The sequence below is a fragment of the Papaver somniferum genome, chromosome 4 (genome assembly GCF_003573695.1).
Source record: "Papaver somniferum cultivar HN1 chromosome 4, ASM357369v1, whole genome shotgun sequence".
NCBI lineage: Eukaryota > Viridiplantae > Streptophyta > Magnoliopsida > Ranunculales > Papaveraceae > Papaver > Papaver somniferum.
In genome coordinates this window covers 66301843-66324366 of record NC_039361.1, presented here as the reverse complement: position 1 = coordinate 66324366, position 22524 = coordinate 66301843, and the positions used below count along the sequence as shown (strand labels likewise).

Here is a 22524-nt window from a genome sequence, read left to right as displayed (position 1 = left end):
ATTTTAGTTTTCTATTATTGATTTGATTGACTGATAGACACATTTTTGTGTCCGATTTGTCTCGATTCTATATATTGTTAGGGCTCATTTTTGTACTTATTATGGTGATTTATTTATTTGTAGGAATTTTTGGCCAATAAACATTTTTGGAAAAAATTGGCTAGAAAAGTTGTCGGAAAGCACCCAGAGATCGGACCCCCGGTTTGGATAAGGAGCACTCCCAGGACACCCCAAGGCAGCTTTTATTCACACCCCCACTCTGGATAGGGGGAAACCACCTTACTTCCCAAACTCAAATTTCAAATTGGCGGGAAAATAGTGCAAACGCAGGCAGATTTAGGGTTGGAGTTTTGAGCGATTTCTATGGAGATTCAATGGCTTATTTTCGTTGGAATGGACCTGTTAGAGCCTGACAGGGTTGGTGTGTATGTTTGGATCGAGTACTTTGGGCTGGACAACCGTGTTGGAGTGAAACAGAGGAGGTGGAAGTTTATCGAAGTTCTGTTGATGACTAGGAGCATATTTAGTCGGAGTTTGACGTGGATATTTGTTGGGATTCACTAGATTCATCAAAACAGGGATGGTAATCCCTCTAGATTCGAAAATAGAGGAGGAAATCATCGAGTTGTCTAAAAACAGGGAGGTGAAGTTTTTCACGGGATTTTGGTTGATATATGGAAACTATCAGGTAGATAAGGAAATATGATTCTCTGTTGAAGTTAAGACTATCTTTGAGAGAGTCTGGGACGTTGGATTATACTTGGAAGACGCGTGAAAATAAAAACAGGGAGTGTTTGAAGCCGCGTATGAGGATATGGAAAGAATAGATAAAACCCGTAACTTTGGCAAAAAGAAAAAAGAGATTTCTTGGAGATTAAATCGACCTGTGGGCTATAAAAGGAGTTGGGATAACTCATAGAAGGGGGTACGAAACCTTAAGAAAATTTTAGAACATCACAGAGCTCTAGAGATCGAGTTGCAGGAAAATACTTTATTCTGCTGCTGCTGCTGAAGAGGAAGAACACGAAGAACATTGACGCACAAATATCTGTCACAGAACACTATCGATATTCAACAGCAGAACCCATCTATCGTTTATCAACAGTAATTGCATTAGGTCTTTAGCTACTGTTTCCTCTGTGTAACAGAGATTCTGCAACACCTTCACACTGTTGCGAATCGGTTGTGTTATCACTTTTTCACCTCCTTGTACAATTTGAGCTATAAAAACATATTTTGAGAACCTGGTTAATATGAGGAGCTAAACCCCATTGCTGAGGCACTATAGGAAGCTATTTTTCCAACAAGAAGTGGTATATTCTCTTTTATATATTTATTGCAATTTTATTATGATTATTTTCCTTGAACTAATATCGAATATGATTTTTATTTGAGTAATTGTGATCTATTTTGATGGAGTATGCTTAGTTTAAAACTTTTGATGCTTCATACTTGGTATTTACAATTATTGCTTTTGAAAATCTACTTGTCGCAATAGTAAGAATCAAATTGAACGAGAAAATTGCATGAATACAAAGATTGGATTAAATCACCTTAAACTTGGAAAATAGTGGAATCTTAGCCTCAGTGTTCTTTTAATATTGATACCAACTTTGTCATTGTTTGTTATAATTATTAGTGAGTTTTCAATTTAGTTTTGAATTCAAGTCTAAAGTTATCCTTCACAAGTTCGAGAATCGAATCACTTTTTACCACTATCAACAAATCACATCAATTTTTGGCGCCGCTGCCGGGGACTTGTTTTTAGGGTTTTAGATTTGTTTTATTTTTATTATTTTTATTTATTTTTATTATTTTTGTTCTTTTTTATGTTTTTGGGTATTTATCTTGTGTCTAGAGGTCCTGGATCATAAAGAAAATTGAGCCAAAGAGTTTGGTGATTTCATAAAGACTTGGAGCTAAAGACTAAAGCAAAAAGAACAGAAAAGAAGACAATTTTATTTTAGGGTTTGTTTATTTTCTTTTAAAAAAAAACTGTATTAAGGTTTATTATTTTTGTAATTTTTCTTTACTTTTTGGACTTTTGGACTTATGGACTTTGGGACATTATTTTTTTTATTACCTTACGGAAGGGTACTTTAAATATTAAATTTTTGCAGAGAAGGAGGACAATTACGATATTGTCTCTGCACCTTGGGTTCGTACACTTGACATCGGGGTCAGTGGCCTGAGTCGACTACAACCGATTCATCCCCCATCTGGAACGGGAGGTAAGATTTTAAACACTATGAATCCCCTGTCAGCGAGTTACTGGACTCCTTCGTATGCATATATGTTGAGGACTGAATACGGACATTTATTTTTCTAGTAAAGGGAAAGGCCTAGCCATACAAGATAAGGGTTCGGATTTCATCACCGTTCTCTTCTTGCCCGCTTTAGGAACACGTAACCTACACGAACTTAAGCCTAAAATTTTGACTAGAACGAGACCGATAGGGTAACGAGCTTAACAGGAAAGTCATTTGAAAAATATTGGTTACTCTTTTAAGCATACTTTGAAGTTCTTGACGGTTTCTGTAACTTAAATGCGTGACTGCTCCGCCTTGTAATACCGGTGAGGCCTTGGGTATCAAAGCTCCACCGAGCTGCCCTCGCTTCTATTCAACTTACGTTAACTCGGATTGATTCCAGAGGGGTTTGCTTAAATTGTAACGAGTTCCCGTTCGAAGGATTAGAACCTGGTCTAGAAATAATCTAAGTGGAGCCATCATGCTTTTTGTTTGCTAGAAATCAATAGGTTTGATTTGGTTGAGTCGGCCTTGATCTGTGTTTTCTTACCCTTCCAATTTAGAAAATTCTATTGTATGCCTGAACGTAAAAGAGACGCACTAGGTAGATTTGTTAAAGAGAAACCTAGTAGTTCTAAGCGTCTTGATTACCTTAATCTAGAGAGTCCGACTTTTGAAGAGTCTGTTTTTGAACGTCCTTTGACTGAGGAGAGAATCCTTGTTGCTCCGATAGCGCCAGAAATGGCAACTTTGAAAGATTTTTTGAATCCAACTAGGACTACTCGTCCCTCATGTATCAGGTTAGCTGAGACGGAAGCAACTTATGAACTTAAACCTGGGACCTTACAGCTGCTCCCAATCTTTTTTGTAAAAGAAAATGAAAACCCATATTTCCATGTTAGGGACTTTGAGGAAATTTTAGTACCCTCAGGATTAGAAACTTAGATGATGATGCTTTGAAACTTAGGTTATTCCCCTTTTCCCTGAAAGATAAAGTAAATCGTGGCTATATAGTTTGGCTTCCGGGTCAATCGAAACGTATGAACAACTTACATCTGCCTTTTTGAACAAGTTTTTCCCTAGGCACAAAACATCGTCTATTAGGACGCAAATCAGCACGTTTTCTCAACAGGGGGGAGAAGGGAGAAACTTTGTATTAGGTATTTGGAAAGGTTCAATGATTTATTAGCCCAATGTCCTCATCATGGTTTAGAGAAGGTTAGGTTAGTTCAGATCCTTTATGAGGGTTTAGATTATCCCACCCAACCAGTAGAATCTATGTGTACTGGTGGATTTGAGAACCAAACAGTTGATGACGCGATGACATATTTGCATGAAGTCGCCGAAAAGACCCAACAATGGGAAAGTAGTAGGGGACCCCAGAAAACAATTCTTCTCGGCAGAGGAAACGTTAATAGGGTAGAAGGAGGCTATGAATCAGATGCCAAAATTGCTGCTATAGCGAAAAGGTTAGAAGCTTTAGAAGTGGGTAACACTAGTGGTAGATTGGAGCCTTTTTGGGAAGGCCAATAATGAAGAGCAAGCCAATGCTCTATATAATAACACTAGGTTTGATAATCGTCAGAAGTTTGACCCATATTCAGAAACCTATAATCCTGGTTGGAGGAACCATCCGAACTTTTCATGGTCTAAGGGCCAGAGTCAGGGTCAGTCTAATAATTCTAATGCTCCCCAGGTTTTGGCTACACTAGGAATACATCAGGCCCAGAAAATAAAACGACTAGCTTAGAGGAATCTATTAAGATGTTAGCAAAAACTCAGGAAATGTTAGCACAGAGCCATGTTAGTTTTCAACAGGAAACCAAGCAGAATTTTCAAACTAATGCTCAGAGCCTTGCTAAGTTAGAACTTCAAGTCGGCCAAATAGCTAAGACCTTAAGTGAGAGAGAGAATGGTAGGTTCCCTAGTCAGACTAATCCCAATCCTAGAGGAGTTCATGAAGTAGGTACAAAACCATCGAATCAATTGAATGCTATTAGAACCCTTAGGAGTGGTAGAATAGTAGACAATCAGGTAACCATGCCCGATAGTGAACATACTGTAGTTCACCCCTCAGGACCACTAGCTAAGGAAACTGATAAAATTTCTGATGATGCCAACTCAGTTCCTGAGAGGTCTGATTCTGTGCCTAGAGCCCCATTTCCTCAGCTATTAGTACCAACAAAGAAGGAATCGAACTTTAATGACATATGGAGGTTTTTAAGCAAGTTACCATAAACCTTCCTTTATTAGATGCAATTAGGCAAATTCCTGCTTATGCCAAGTTCCTTAAGGATATGTGTACGCGAAAGCGAAAACTTAGCGTCCATAAGAAAGCCTTTTTAGCTAGTCACGTAAGTTCAATCATTCAGAACACCACAACTCCAAAGTACAAAGACCCAGGTTCTCCTACCATTGCTTGCACAATAGGTAACTTCCGGGTAAAAAAAGCTTTACTTGACTTAGGAGCCAGTGTGAAATTACTGCCATTCCATGTACACTTACAGCTAGGACTTGGTGAAATGAAACCTACTCAGATGACACTGCAGTTAGCTGATAGGTCTGTTAAAATCCCTCGAGGTGTTATCGAGGATGTTCTTATTGAGGTCGACAAGTTTATTTATCCAGTGGATTTCGTGGTCCTAGATACCCAACCTGACCCATAGAACCGGATTCCTGTGATTTTGGGTCTCCCATTTTTAGTTACGTCTAATGCGATCATTAACTGTCGAAATGGTGTGATGAATTTATCTTTTGGTAATATGATTATAGAGATGAACATTTTTAATGTCAGTAAGCTACCTTATGATCTAGATGACACATATGTTGAAGAGGTGAACATGATAGAAGCCTTAGTTCAGAAGTCATTACCTAACATTTTATTTGAAGACCCATTAGAAAGTTGTCTATCCCATTTTGGTTTAGATTTTAATGACGATAGCACTATTGAACAAGTGAATGATCTATTAGATTCTACCCCTGTGTTAGACACTGATAGATGGAAAGCTAGGTTCGAACCGTTACCAGTTTCTGAGACTACCCTAATTCCTTCTTTAGAAGAGCCCCCAAAGTTGGACCTTAAACCACTACCCGATACTCTACAGTATGTGTTTTTAGGCCCATCTGAGACTTTACCTGTGATTGTAGCTTCCGATTTGGATAGTGATCAGGAAAGTAGGCTAGTAAAAGTACTTCAAGACAATAAGGAAGCTTTAGGGTGGACTATAGCAGACATTAAGGGTATAAGTCCTACTGTGTGTATGCATCAGATTCATTTAGAGGAAGACTCCAAACCTTCTAGGGAGATGCAACGTCGACTGAACCCTAACATGAAAGAGGTAGTTCGAAAAGAGGTGCTTAAGTTGTTAGATGCGGGTATTATTTACCCAATTTCAGACAGTAAGTGGGTCAGCCCTGTTCAGGTTGTCCCCAAGAAATCAGGTATCACTGTAGTCCAGAATGATAATAATGAATTAATCCCAACCCGAGTGACCACGGGATGGCGTGTGTGTATTGACTATAGGAAATTGAACAAGGTCACAAGGAAGGATCACTTTCCCCTTCCTTTTATCGACCAAATGCTAGAGATTAGCTGGACATAGTCACTATTGCTTCTTAGATGGCTACTCCGGTTATAATCAGATCGTTATTGCCCCAGAAGACCAAGAGAAAACCACTTTTACCTGTCCCTTTGGTACCTTTGCGTATAGACGCATGCCTTTCGGGTTATGTAATGCCCCTGCGACTTTTCAGCGTTGTATGATGAGCATATTTTCTGATATGGTAGAACGGTTTTTAGAGGTCTTTATGGATGATTTTTCAGTGTTTGGTTCATCTTTTGAGTGCTTGCATCATTTGACATTAGTGTTGACTAGGTGTAAGGAAAAGAATTTAGTGCTTAATTGGGAAAAATGCCATTTCATGGTTGAATCAGGAATTGTCTTAGGGCACATCGTTTCTTCAAAGGGTATAGAGGTAGACAAAGCCAAAATTGACCTTATTAAGACTCTACAGGTCCCAAAAACCGTAAAAGATATTAGGTCATTCTTAGGGCATGCAGGTTTTTACCGTCGATTCATTAAGGATTTTAGCTTGATTTCTAGACCTCTTTGCAATTTGCTTGCAAAAGATGTTAAGTTTGTCTTTGATGATGCTTGCTTAAAGGCTTTTGATAAGCTTAAAACTTTACTCACTACCCCCGATAGTCCAGGCACCTAACTGGAACCTACCCTTTGAAATTATGTGTGATGCTTCAGATTATGCTATAGGCGTTGTGCTAGGTCAGCGAGAAAACAAATTACTCCATGTGATTTACTATGCTAGCAAAACTCTGAATGATGCCCAAATGAACTATACAACTACCGAGAAGGAATTGCTAGCCATCGTGTTTGCCTTGGATAAGTTTAGATCCTATTTATTAGGTTCTAAGATCGTAATCTATACTGATCATGCTGCTTTGAAATACCTTTTGTCTAAGAAGGATACCAAACCTAGATTGATTAGATGGATCCTTTTGTTACAAGAATTTTGTCCAGACATTAGAGACAAAAAGGGTGCAGAGAATGTAGCAGACCACTTGTCTAGGCTAGTTGTTAGTTCCCCTAATAATTCCCTTCCTATAAGGGATAGTTTTCCTGATGAACAATTGTTCTCTGTTTCCCAATCACCTTGGTATGCAAATATAGTGAATTATCTTGTTACTGGTCGAATGCCTCAACATTGGGGTAAGCAAGATCGTTCTAGGTTTTTAGCCGAGGTTAAGCATTTCTTTTGGGACGATCCTTATCTGTTTAAGTATTGTCCGGACCAGATTATTAGGAGATGTGTATCTGAGAGTGACCAGTCTAGTATTATCTCCTTTTGTCATGAACATGCATGTGGGGGTCATTTTAGTGCTAAGAAGACTGCTGCTAAGATTTTGCAGTGTGGATTTTACTGGCCTTCGTTGTTTAAAGATTCCCATAGTCATTGTGTTTCTTGTGAGCGTTGCCAGAAGTTAGGAACCATTTCCCGTAGAAATATGATGCCTTTGAACCCTATTTTAGTGATTGAGGTCTTTGATGTGTGGGGCATTGATTTTATGGGTCCATTTCCTATTTCGTTTGGTTATCTTTACATACTTGTCGCTGTAGACTATGTGTCTAAGTGGGTTGAGGCGGTTCCGTGTAAAACGAATGACCACAGGGTCGTAGTCCAGTTTTTGAAAGAGAATATACTTACACGTTTTGGTACGCCGCGAGCTATAATTAGTGATGGAGGTTCACACTTTTGTAATAGACCGTTTGCTCTTTTAATGAAACAATACGGTATTACCCATAAAGTAGCAACCCCATATCACCCTCAGACTAGTGGTCAGGTAGAGGTTTCCAATAGGGAAATTAAACGTATTCTAGAGAAAACAGTTAATCCAAATAGGAAAGACTGGTCGTCGAGGCTTACTGATGCCTTATGGGCTTACCGTACTGCGTTTAAGACACCCATTGGAATGTCACCTTATCGTTTAGTGTTTGGCAAGGCATGTCACCTGCCTGTTGAGTTAGAGCATCGAGCCTATTGGGCTATTAAGAACTTAAACTTTTCACTTGACAAGGCAGGAGCTCAAAGAAAGCTCCAGCTCAATGAGTTGGACGAGATTCGTAGAGATGCATACGATAGTGCTAAGGAGTATAAGAACAAAATGAAACTTGTGCATGATAGGAATATTTTACGAAAGTCATTTTCTCCAGGTCAAAAAGTTCTTCTGTATGACACTCGTTTGCATCTATTCCCCGGGAAGTTGCGCTCTCGGTGGACCGGTCCTTTTGTGGTCCGTACTGTTTTTCCTCATGGCGCTGTTGAGATTGAGACACCAGATGGTAGTAGTTCTTCGAAGGTTAACGGTCAGCGATTGAAGCCCTTTTAGAGCCTTTTCCTACAGGTGATGTTGAGGAGGTCCCTCTGGAGGACCCTGTTTACCTTGATTGACCATCGAGGCGATTTTGTATGTTGTATAATATTTTTGTAGGTTTTTGGTTACACTTCACCCAGGTACTATCTTTCTGACTTCTCTCTTTACTATTTCCTCATGGTACTTATATTTTTGGTACTGTTATTTAATTAGAAACATTGATGACAATGTTAGATTTAAGTTTGGGGGTTGGGTAGAACTTTTTGTTACCTTTTCGTTGCAATAAATAAACTCCAGAGCCTAGAAATTTATCCCTATTAAGGATGGCACTAACTAATCTAAGTAGATGGAAGAATTTTGGTTGTAGGAGTTGAAGAACCAATCTGACTAGATGGCAACATCTAAAGAGTCTATTCATAAAAGCACAGAGCTCAGGTGTTAGAAATAACATGATAGTTTCACCATATCTCGTTGAGTCCTTTTCACTTCTGTTTTTATTTTGTTTTGTTTTTAAACTATGTTTCTCTAAGTGATTAGGTGGGGCTCACGATTCAAGTTGTTACAAATGCTAGGGTGAATTAGAGTGATTGAGATATAAAAAAAAAAGAGAAAAATAGAAAAAGAAAAAAAAGAGAGAAATTGAGACCAGACCATCAGACCAACTGGAATAAATTTAATAAAGTCGACCACTGGAACCCTTGTATATGCCAGTTGTGTTGACCTAGAGTTAGGATTATCGACCACTGGTACTCTTGTATATGCCAGTGTGTTGATATTAGTCAGACTAGTATCTCAGTCCATTAGGATAGGTTCATTTTGGCGGAGACCTTCAGACAGATATGAGAAACACCGTTCACCTAGTAAACATCAAAACCATCTATGTTTTTCTCTATATCCATCTTCTTGATCTATCCATGTGATTAGTTTTGACTCCGGATATTGATGTCCATAGTGCGACTATCTGAGTAGAGCTCTATCACTTCATATGAATTTTAGTATGCTTGAGTGCGAACTCGTGTACAACAATTAGAATTTCGCATCAGGGTACTTCCTCCTGTAGTCAATAAGTATGCCAACCAAGGAGATTCTTTAGTGCCTTCCAATGTTCTGCGTAGATAACTAGGATCTGGAGTAAAGGTTTTGTGGGTATACCTCTGGTAAGCCCTCCCGAGACTATAACTCGGCCACTAGAGACACCTAGGGGTTTAAAGTCTTATTGCATACGCTAAATGCAATCGACGATGCCTGCGACAGTGAGTTAGGATTTTATTTCTATTTTATTTTTGCTCGAGGACTAGCAAATAATAGGTTTGGGGGTATTTGATAGACACATTTTTATGTCCGATTTGTCTCGATTCTATATATTGTTAGGGCTCATTTTTGTACTTATTATGGTGTTTTATTTATTTGTAGGTATTTTTGGCCAATAAACATTTTTGGAAAAAATTGGCTCGAAAAGTTGTCGGAAAGCACCCGGAGGACACTTGATATTCGGACCCCCGGTTTGGATAAGTGGCACACCCAGGACACCCCCAAGGCAGCTGTTATTCACACCCCCACTCTGGATAGGGGGCGACCACCTTTCTTCCCAAACTCAAATTTCAAATTGGCGGGAAAATAGTGCAAACGCGGGCAGATTTAGGGTTGGAGTTTTGAGCGATTTCTATGGAGATTCAATGGCTTATTTTCGTTGGAATGGACCTGTTAGAGCCTGACAGGGTTGGTGTGTATGTTTGAATCGAGTATTTTTGACTGGACAACCGTGTTGGAGTGAAACAGAGGAGGTGGAAGTTTATCGAAGTTCTGTTGATGACTAGGAGAATATTTAGTCGGAGTTTGACGTGGATATTTGTTGGGATTCACTAGATTCATCAAAACAGGGATGGTAATCCCTCTAGGTTCCAAAATAGAGGAGGAAATCATCGAGTTGTCTAAAAACAGGGAGGTGAGGTTTTTCACGGGATTTTGGTTGATATATGGAAACTATCAGGTAGATAAATAGGATTCTCTGTTGAAGTTAAGACTATCTTTGAGAGAGTCTGGGACGTTGGATTATACTTGGAAGACGCGTGAGAAGCAAAACAGGGAGTGTTTGAAGCCGCGTATGAGGATATGCAAAGAATAGATAAAACCCGTAACTTTGGCAAAAAGAAAAAGGAGATTTCTTGGAGATTAAATCGACCTGTGGGCTATAAAAGGAGTTGGGATAACTCATAGAAGGGGGTACGAAACCTTAAGAGAAGTTTAGAACACCACAGAGCTCTAGAGATCGAGTTGCAGGAAAGTACCTTATTCTGCTGCTGCTGCTGAAGAGGAAGAACACGAAGAACATTGACGCACAAGTATCTGTCGCAGAACACTATCGTTATTCAACAGCATAACCCATCTATCGTTTATCAACAATAGTTGCATTAGGTCTTTAGCTATTGTTTCCTCTCTGTAACAGAGATTCTGCAACACCTTCACACTGTTGCGAATCGGCTGTGTTATCACTTTTTCACCTCCTTGTACACTTTTGAGCTATAAAAACATATTTTGAGAACATTGTTAATATGAGGAGTTAAACCCCATTGTTGAGGCACTAGAGGAAGCTATTTTTCCAACAATAAGTGGTATATTCTCTTTTATCTATTTATTGCAATTTTATTATGATTATTTGCCTTAAACTAATATCGAATATGATTTTTATTTGAGTAATTGTGATCTATTTTGATGGAGTATCCTTAGTTTACGACTTTTTATGCTTCATACTTGGTATTTACAATTATTGCTTTTGAAAAACTACTTGTCGCAATAGTAAGAATCAAATTGAACGAGAAAATTGCATGAATACAAAGATTGGATTAAATCACCTTAAACTTGGAAAATAGTGGAATCTTAGCCTCAATGCTCTTTTAATATTGATACCAACTTTGTCAGTGTTTGTTATAATTATTAGTGAGTTTTCTATTTAGTTTTGAATTTAAGTCTAAAGTTATCCTTCACAAGTTCGAGAATCGAATCACTTTTTACCACTATCTACAAATCACATCATTGACTAACGGTTATTGAAACTTTGATTGCACCTAGTTTAATTATTCTTGAGAGCCTTCTCTTTTGCAAAAGGGTCACTCAAACTAGATCAAAGTATCATCGGAATATTTAGAACCATTGTTGGATCTAAAGATACCTTGTAATAATCCATTGTAAACAGACTCCGTTCTGTGTGTGATTGATCACAAGAGGATTAAAGTTTGTGTTGTGCAGGCTATTAAGAAGGCAATTGAAGATTTGAAGACGAAGAAGATTTTCTTATTAGTTTTCGTATCTCGTGACTTCGTGCACACATCTTGATCGGCTGGAACCATACTATATCTTGTAGTCTTGTTTATCTTTGATATACTTGTGATTATCTTGTTGCTTAAGATCGATCGTGTTATAGTTACTCTTTGAGTTCTATATTGATTGATTTCAAATCCGAAAATTGATTATTTCGGTAATTAAATTTTTGATTGATGTAACCAGAAAAATGAGTTTATTAGATTAAACAAAAGATCCTTTGTCAACAACTCAAACATATTTTTTTACCAAAGATTGAATATAGTGGTTACCAAACATTTTCAGTCCTTTGTTGTTTGGAATACGATCAAAAGGAGTGGGATTCACGTGCGTGACTCTAGAAGTCGAAGATGTAGGGATACTGAGGAAACTAAGTAGCTAGAGGTAGTCTACTTGGTCTCAGCTATACGAAGTTGGCATTAGATTTTGTATAGAGGCTTAATTCTGAGAGTATTCAAAACTGGACTAACTATCTTGTGTTGTGTTATTTACTTTACTTTTGCATTATAATTGTTTTATATGATGTTGATCCTGTAGTAAATCGGTTTCGGACCATCACTATTATCAAGTGAATTTCAAGTTGTTGTATTGTCTCGACTTAGTCCATAGACGATCATACTTGATATATGACTTACATGTTGACATTTTAAAGATTGTTGTGTATTTGGATACCTTATTCTTTTCAATTAGTATCAGAGCAGGAAAACACGAAAAAGATCTAACAATCTGTGTTTGGTGCGATCCAACCTATAAGAATGAATTCGAATTCACATGAACCGATTTCTGCTAACGTGTCGCCAAGATTTGACGGAACTAACTATCAACCTATTTAGTTACATGGCATTCTTCAATCGTTAGGATAATTGTCGAGTTTCGCACATTCTTTTGTCATGCATCTGATTAATGTTGGAACTTCAACCTTTCGAGTTGAGGCGATTTGTATCAAAGATTATTTCACAATCAAAACTCGAAACGCAATTGTAATAAGCTGAAACAATATGAATAATTTTTAATGAAAATTTGATCGAGTAGGGACGAGTTCGAGTAAAATTGGAGAAAGTAGAACCTCATCCTTTCGAATTGAGGCTATCTGCGTCAAAATATAGTTACATAATCAAGACTCGACAAATCAGTTGAAAATTTGATCAAGTTGCAACGAGTTCGAGTAAAATTGGAGAAATTAGAACTTCATCCTTTCGAGTTGAGGCAATGTGCGTAAAAATTCAGTTACATAATCAAGACTTGATACTTCAGTTGAAAATTTGATCGAGGTGGAATGAGTTCGAGTAAAACTGGAGAAACTTGAACTTTATCCTTTCGAATTGAGGAAATATGCGTCCAAATTCAGTTACATAATCAAGACTTGACACTTCATATGAATATTTGACCGAGTTGAAATGAGTTCGAATAAAATCGGGGAAACTGAAACTTCATCCTTTCTATTTGAGGCAATGTGCGTCAAAATTCAGTTACAGATCAAGACTCTACGAATCACTTGAATATTTGATCGGGTTGGAACGAGTTCGAGTATAACTGGAAAAACTGGAACTTCATCCTTCCGAATTGGGGAAATATGCATCAAAAATCAGTTACATAATCAAGACTCGACACTTCAGTTGAAAATTTAATCGAGTTGGAATGAGTTTGAATAAAATCGGAGAAACTGGAACTTCATCCTTTCGATTTGAGGCAATGTGCGTCAAAATTCAGTTACATAATCAAGACTCAAACACTTCAATTGAAAATTTGATCGATTTGGAACGAGTTAGAGTAAAGTTGGAGAAACTTGAACTTCATCCTTTCGAGTTGAGGCAATGTGCGTCAAAATTCTGTTACATAATGAAACTCGACAAAATTCATCCTTTCGATTTGAGGGAGAAACTGGAACTTCATCCTTTCGAGTTGAGGCAATGTGCGTCAAAATTCAGTTACATAATCAAGATTCGAGACTTTAGTTGAAATTTTTGTCCTTTCGGATTGAGGCGATTTGCAATTCGCATCAGAATTATGTAATTATAATAAAAAATTTCTTAATTTTAATATAAAACAATAAAAAGGATTAAACTCAAATAATTGAAACTCAATATTTTTTTATCATAATTGGATATAAAGGATTAAGTTCAACTAAGACCGACCCAAAGTAAAAAAATCAAGAAGTACATTATGAAAATTTTCAAAGTAACACTTTTATCATAATGGAAAATTCCTCTCAAAAACCAACACTGATAAATTTTATCATGAGTCATTGTTGGGGTGCTTGGTGTTGAATTTCTGTCTCTCCTAAATTTCTTTAACATCATAACTAATAATCAATACTAAACCTTGATAAAATGAAGTGACTGTTCATTTCAAAAATCTTACAGCTTACAAATGCATCTTCTTCTGAATTATTGTTATCATCTAAGTTCATTGTTGTTACTGTTAGGGAAGATTCTTTAGCTATGCACAAAAGGATCCTCAAAAGCATTCACATTAGGACCTCGTCATTTTGGAGATTCTAAAACAATATGCCACTTCTTATCAGGCATACTCTCATCCTTGCAGTTCAAAACTTGGGTAGCTTGAGAAGGCTTAACCACACTAGTCACAGGAGCCAGACATGCAGCAGTAGGAGCTAAAATTAATAACCAGCTTCTCCTACAACACAACACATGTTGAAAAGAGAATTAATAATGGATAATGCTTCGTTTCAGTTTTCACTGGTAAAAATCATGTAACCTGTTATAGGGGCGGCATGGTTTATTAGAGGGGCGGCGGTATGATAGTAATGTCTCCCTAGTTGGTTAGGGGATGTCTTATAAAGGGTGTAAATTAACTAGATTACCTTCCCCATTTTTTAACCTAAATCAAAGCTAAATTGAAAATTTGTTTTCTTTCTTCTTCTCTTCTCCTCCTCCCATCAACCGTAACCTCCATTAAAACTCAAAATTTCATCATCTTCGATTAATCGACGATTCGAAAATTAATTAAGTGTAGTGTAATAACTTATATGAGGTATGTTTTGAAAACCCAGTTACGATTTGGTTTATTTTGTTCGTTTTAAGTTTAATTTCTATCAAAAATTAGGGTTTTAGATGAAAATTGAAATTGAAATTTCTGGGTTTATGTGAGTTACAGTTGATTTTAACTCAATTACGAACCGTAACTGGATATTTTGATGTTGTTACGGTTAGTAATAGTTCAATTACCAACTGTATGTTCTTATATCTGAGAATTTTCTTCAGTTACGTTTGGTAACCATTTTAGTTTACGAACTGTAACTCAGTTACGGTTGGTATCGAGCATTTGGTTACCAACCGTAACTCAGTTACGGTTGGTATCGAGCATTTAGTTACCAACCGTAACTGGTTTTACGATTGGGTTTTCTTCAAATTTAACCAGTTACGGTTGGTAGTTCATCTTTTACGAACCGTAACTTCGATTTACGGTTGGTTATGAACAAAATTCCAACCATAATTAGCTCTGAAAATGTAAAAAAAAATGAATCTTTTACGTATTTTAGATAACTTTGAGCAACAAAAAGCTAGTTGGGACTAATTTAGAAGTATACTCGATCATTTTCAAGTCCTAGTTCTTCATTTTGTTTGTTAATTTCTTCAATTGATTGAGATTGACCTTCTCCTCTAAACTTTTTTTTTTAACTTAAAAATCTGATTTTGGTTTTGATTTTGAGTTAATATAAGTGAAATTAATCATTAACACTAAACTTGATTATCATCATTAAACTAGATTATTAATTATGAGGATTAATTTGTCATTTCCAGTATATTTTTTATAAGGGACACCTTGAATGATCATTTAATGACCCTTTTTGTCCTATTAGAATGTCGCCCCTCTAATAAACCATGCCGCCTCTATAACAGGTTACAAAATCATATTTACAGAACATACCAATAACAAAAGAATGAACTTAATCCACTACATAGATCAATAATCAAAGCAAAAATTAATGGTAGTCCAAAGGTTTACAAACTCAATAATCAGAATGGGAGATCCTACTGAACTCGTAAAAAAAAGATGGTCTAAGTCAGTATAATGCAGACAAAGCTTCAGTCAGATGGTTCCTGCCCCACATTTTTCACCGGCAAGTTAGAAGAGGTGCCAAGGGAGTTTCAAAACTAACCTCAACACTATGAACAATCAGTCATAATCATCTAAGCATTGTTCTCAAAAAATGAAGTAGCTAAAGATGTCAACAAGTTAAAAGTTAAGATACAATAAGTGTACTTAGTATCAAGATGATTAGCTGGAAGGAGGAAGAATCCAGATGAGATTAATAAATATAGTGATTAAATGTTTGAATCTCATTCCAGCTCAACTTAAAGAACCTGGAAATTATCTATTACATGTCATACTCTGAGATGAAAATTTAAGAACCTGGAAATTAAATTGCCGTCTTTGTGAAGAATAATGTAAACTCAATGCGTGTTTATGGGAACTAAGATATCATGACAGACAAAATGTGCTTGATTGAATCTGAATCATCTGATTCCCTATTGGCTATTGTGCAAGTGTTGCTGTAAAAACAATTCCCCAACCAAATGTAATTGGGAGCAAATGAATAACTAAAGTACCTGGAAGCAAACAGAAATTGCATGAGACTATCATCAACACGCATACTAACATACATATCCAAGAAAATGCTCCATTAATGTTACAAATGAGCAGGGTGGGTATCTCACGCTATCATAAGCAATAAGGATATTCAGACAGTGGACCTACATAATAAGTATCGTTCAGGCATGTAAGTAAACTAATTAGCTTTCAGTGAAATGATTAAGACATGCTGGTTGTGTGTGTGTTGCCTCGAATCCTAAACTGTCCAGCCGAGATGACAATTCTAATATCAACTATACCCGGCCAGGAACCGTGCAAGTACACACTATCCCCATCATCACAATATCATTATCAAAGTCAACTTTAGCATGCATTATCCTAAGACGGATAACGGATCCTCTTCAGCAAGAAAAAGCAAATCAGCTGGGACCTATTTCAGAAAAGAAGGTGAAAAATGTACATCCCCGACTAATCAACTGTTGTAGTAACATACGCATCCAAGAAGGATAACGGATTCTGAAATCAAGAGAATGCCATACAAAGAGCTTGCACAGAAATATGAATAGAATGAAAGTTTTGCACTGAGGTGTTTGACCATCTTCTGCTGAACAACCCATTTGTTACCTTGTTTTTGTACGGTTCCCACTAGCTTGATGGACCGTCTTCTTGCGCTGAAAAATTCACACAAAAACATTATTCACTATGATTAGCAGGAGATTGTGCGACTGTAATCACCAACTTGTAAGGTGGTGTCAAAAAAACAAAGAGACGATCCTAGTCATGCTGAGTCAGATGGTTAACCTCGTCACTCATTGACAATTAACACCCAAGCTCATTGCTATGATTGCCAGGTGATGCTCATCCACCGTAACAGTAGATGAGCAAATTCACATTACTTTGACACCCAGTGATCAACAAAGGGAAGGAATTACTGAGTCAGGATGTGGTAGACTTACTGCTTAGAATAATCCCTTGGAGCAAGGTTTGAGCTCTCTCAGCCTGTTCCGGTGTACCAGATATTCGAATGACCTTTTCAGTATCGGTTTCATCTACCACAAGTTTAACACTAGCTCCTGACAACTGTTCATACAAAAATGGGCACTAATACTTAAACTCAACCTTGCTTTTGCAAAAAGAAAAAGGAAAGAAATTCAAGCAGTTAACATTACCTCACCGATCTGAGCAAGCCAGTTTCCTGATCTCATAGTGAGCTTGGATACTGTGTGCTCTGGTATGACTACTTCCAATGTACTTCTGGTGACAAGTTGCACAGACAATCTGATGGACACAGGCATGGTAACGGTCATAAGTGATGAAAGAGGCGTAAAGTTATAATGAAGCAGCAGGGAGAGAGGAGAGTTCAATACCTGTTCGATTTAACCAGTGCTTCTTCTTGAGCATCATTTACCTTCCCTTCTACTGCTCCGCTAGATGCCAAAGCATCCTACAGTCACGGTGAACACCTTATAAATATCAGCATCAGGATATACAAAATAGGATGGACAGACCAATCAAAAGATAAACAAACACTGAATCAATTCTAGAGAACATACATTAATGCTACTTTCAGAAACGCTTTAACCGAATCATGGAACAGAAACATAACATAATTAAAATAAAACTCTCAATGTGTATCACCTTTGAGGGCCACACAGAAACAGACGCGGATATAGGCGGTGGTGGCACGGGCTTTGGAAGGGAAGTCTCCCGATAGAAGCAATTTCGTAACCTTGATGTTATCTCGACAAGAGCATCTCTAGCTGCTTTTATCTCACCTACAATCTGTAACTTCATATATAAATGGTATCAGTTAAGAAATTCAGTTTGAGTTTTGTAGTGGGATATGATATACAGATATACATACACTAGTTAAAATAGTAAAATGTGAGCTTCACTTTTAAGGCTAAAAATTGGTTAGCATTACTTAGCCTATCAAATGACTAATGCATAATCAAGTACGGAGGTGACATCATTTATCACCAAATTAGTCAAAAGCAGTTTAAACTATTTTCAAGTATTCATGCATGCAATGAACCAAAGAGTTGACATAAGGCTGTCTTGTGAACAAAGATAACCACGAACCTGTACAAGTTCAACTGTCCCAGGTGTACCTAACAGAAGGTCCTCTTTCGGGAGGATCTTTAAATTTGCGCCAGTCGATTTTTCCAAATCGGATAGAGATCCGTCTTCTCCTTTTAAGCAACCGATTTCGCTGGATGCCACAAGTAACCTTGTCGTAATATTATCATCTGTGTCTGGAGTAAAATCCACAATCTTATTTTGGATATCCAGCAAAGCTTCTTGAGCTGGAAACAGCACATGATCAGGACCCTAGCATACAAACAAACGACAAAGTTTGTTAATATCTCAACCACAATTCGTTTATGCAAGAGAGAGGGAGAGAGAGAGAGAGAGAGAGAGAGAGAGAGAGAGAGAGAGAGAGAGAGAGAGAGAGAGAGAGAGAGAGAGAGAGACCTCGTCTGACGAAATGACAATTATCCTTTCATCAGATATCACTAGCCGCAACATCTACACCAATATCGCCTCGTAATAATTCTATAAGCCCATTCTCTCCCATAATTCTGCCCAACTTGTCATTAGGGCAACATATTTGAAAGACAAGGTCTTCTCGAGGTAAGGACTGTACATGATCATCTAACAGGGAAGCTCCAGATTCTAATGCAAAGCCAGGTTGATGTGAGAGATGTGCATCGCTCCGAACATCGTTTTGTCCAGAAGAAAATCGCTGTCCAATAGGGGGGCCATCCATCGATGATCTACGCGATACAGGGTTCAACTGAGGAACAAACTCATCATCGGTAGGTACAAACTGATCCAGCACTCGCCCATTAAATTGACTGCGGTCACGAAGCTGGCTCTCTCTCAAGTGTGGTGAAATAGTTGTAACAGCGCTCCTGACATTATTATCATCACCAATCACCTGAAAAGAAACCAAAGAATGTGATTTGGAGTTTTTTATCTCAGTGTTCATCACCACATTTAGCATCTTTAAATGAGCTGAGAAAAACAACTTTTAAGGTAAACCACATTGTTTATATAGTTGTAAATGAAATAAATCTTTTCACCAGAACCTACTTTATCCTCCTCAAAATAAATTACATAACATCTAAATAAATCAATTAGAGAATTACAATGATCCATGTAGCTTGCATGTCTAATGCTTTCTCAGGACTTCCAGGTTTCTATATGGTATTACTTAAAAATCTCAATACAAGAGGCTACTACATGCCAATCAAGAGATATCTGGATGGATCAATAAGTTTTTGCTACCATTCTGTCTGAATACAGCAGCACAAAGATTCTTCACTGGAAACAGAAGTTATACATCTCACACTGGACAAAAAATAAACGAAGTGATGAGCTGTCTCACCTACACAAATCACTACCTCAAATAAAAGTATGCCATTATTTGGTAAAAGCACCGTGTGAAAGCAGAGTGAAACACAGTTCCTTCTTTCCTAAGGACCCAGGAGAATGAACAAACGATAACTCAAATGTACTATATACACCACATAATGTACCTTAAGCACAAAAATCAGAACTCATCAACGGGCATGGCAAAGCCTTACATCCTTTACATACATCACCTATTATCAAGTAAAACCAAACATCGAATTCTTTACATACAAAACTAGCCAAGTTTCTATTTCTTTTCAGAAGGGACCAACTCAACTTTATTCCATCAAAAACTTTTGATGTATTTGGACCAGATGAACCAGGAATAGCCACATTAAAACTAACCAGCAGATGGTTATCCCACTACACTACTCCAGCATAAAATCAACTGTACCGAAGCACAACATCTACTCATAAAGTCTTCAAAAACTACCTATTTGTGGCTATTCAAGAGTTGCTAAATAGCTATCATGCACTACCAACTGTTGAACTCGTTTTAAATATTTTCTCTCTTGATCCAGTATTGGTTTATAATCTTAAACCAAAGAGGTATGTTTCTGGGATGTTACAAGCTGTCTTAAGGTCTTATTTTGTATCAAAAGTATCAGTCCTCTTTGATGAAGAAAATATATCAGACTCTGTTTGATATTTGATACTTAAAGCTGTTTGGCTTTATTGAAGAGAGGTAACTGATGCCATATGCATGATTATCATCAAACAGAACTCTAAGAATAGAATTAGATGGACTGCAGAAAAGAGAAAACAAACACTTACAGCTCTAGTACTGACATCATTCTCAGAATCCAATTCTTCCTGGTCATGCTCAGCAGAAAGATGAGATGCCAACTCAGCACCATTTGAACCCACGTCGTTAGCATGATTACCAGACCTCGTGCATGAGGATTCATTTTCCAGTGGCACTTCCTCACAGTGATAGCCCATGCTTGCCTCTGTAATAGCCCATGAATCAATCTGCTTTTGTATTGGAGCATACCACTCGAATGAAAAATCGCTCCTCACATACTTCCAGCAAGGCAAGTCACTTGGAGAGGGAGGTAGTGGACTACCTACTTTTAGTTTGAGACTTATAAAGTTATTATGATTCACATGCCCCATTGTGATACATCTATAAGACCCTATCTGTAATCCAGAGCGACTAGGAACAAAAGTATATCTCACAACAGGGCTGAAGTAGTGAACAGCACATTTAAACGTCTCTGCTATCAAGAAGCCACATTCGGGCATTCTCATCCAGCGACCAACTCCACACGCAGCCTCATTACTTATGGGTTGGAGACGTCGTACCAAACCATCAACATCATCAACATTCCAAACTTTCAGGATTTCTTCAAACATACCACGATTGCCTTGAAGGGTGGCCACCATCCTCCGTCTGACAAAATTCACTGGATCACCAGTTATTTTATCACCCAAAGCTGTCAACGCTCTGTGAACCACATGGAAACCACAGTGTCCATCTTCTGGGACATCGCATATCTTCAAGATATACGGACGAATGACGAGAGGCATTTGATTGCTATATCCTTCTAGGTTATCTTCCTTGGAAGAAGCCGTTTGTTGTGAGGATAGTCGTCTGCGAACTTTTGGAGACTTCCGAGCTTTCCTCTTAACTGGTGTTTTTACGCGTTTTACTCTGAACTTGGTGAAACGATGCAGCTTCGAGCCAAAAGCAATGACAGTGTCTAAAAGTTTTTTATAGTCTTTATATAACTGGCGGGCACTTTTCTTTGATGGCATACGACGCCTACGCCTTTTTGGCAACTGTCTACTATCAGTAACGGCAGAGATCACTCTTTCTCCGCCCTCCATTATGTGACCCGGCTCTCTGCAGTTCCCATTATAAAGGAACTCTCTGCACTGCCTGCAGGCCAGATACTATTAATGCATTAGGAACAGATGAAAGGTGATTAAGAAAATGTATTGAGTACATAGGATTTATGAGATACTCAAGAGTATCACTCAAATCATTCATAGTAGCCATCATAAATATAAGGAGATTTGTATACATGTAACAAGCTGCATTAACAATCTTTTTAGATAGATGTCCTAATCTATCATCTCTAAAGTAACGTGAATCCAGCAACAGACAGTAAGTTGTGTTCGATTTCTGGAACTAATAACACTTGATTCATCTTAACACAAAGATTTAAACGGTATTAAGTTTCATTGTCATGATACGAAGTTAAAGAGCTCAAATATAAAGTCACAAAAGGTGTGCATGAATGATGAATGCAAGATTCATTGCACAACTGGATAACAACCGATTGGAACAGATTTCAGTTAACAATTGATATTCAACTGGAATAACAATTGATAATTACAATTGAGTAATAATTTAGTGATAAAACCCTAGAATCAAAATTAGGATGAGAGAACAATTTAGAGAACGAACAAACAACTTCATGAACGTAATAACAATTCAGCAATAATCAAAGCAACAGAAGAAATTAATAAAAATTAGGGTTAAAGAATATTACCAGGTATCAGGAAGTTTTCTAGCATTGAATTTCCTATTAATCCTTCTCCATGCTTCACACCGATCACATTGAATCCAATTAGAAATTTCTTCTTTCCTCTTCTTGGCAAAGTAATTCTTAGGGCTCCTAGCTCTCATATCATATCTCTTATCATTATTTTCATATCCTGCGTAATTTTCTGGTTTCATTTTTTTGAAAATTGAGAAGGTGTAGTGAATTTTCAAGAACAAATCCTAGAGATCTTCAGAAAAATGAGAAACCGTAGTGAAATTCAAGAACAACTCTAATCTCTAAGCATAGAGAATCAGAGATTATCGAAGAAACGTAGGGAAAGATTGAGAGAGTAAATAGACAGAAGAGAGAGGAATTTGGGAGGGAATTTGGGACAGAAGATTTTATTAGTTCATTCAGACCAGACGAGGGTTTGTACTTCAAAGTTGAAAGCTCACTAACGTGCACAGCTAGAGCTACTCACGCAAAAGCTCACTAACGTGCACGGCTAGAGCTACTCACGCAAGGTGCACCGCCGGTAGACCAACTAATGACTAAAGGTGCCCTTACAAAATATAAGGATCACTTTTATGAACTGTGCAGTGTG

At 37.6% G+C, this 22524-nt stretch overlaps 1 pseudogene; it reads right to left on the bottom strand.

The window, feature by feature from the left end:
* Positions 1 to 16029: 16029 nt before the first annotated feature.
* On the bottom strand, positions 16030 to 22445 carry LOC113275768 (annotated as a pseudogene).
* Positions 22446 to 22524: the final 79 nt, after the last annotated feature.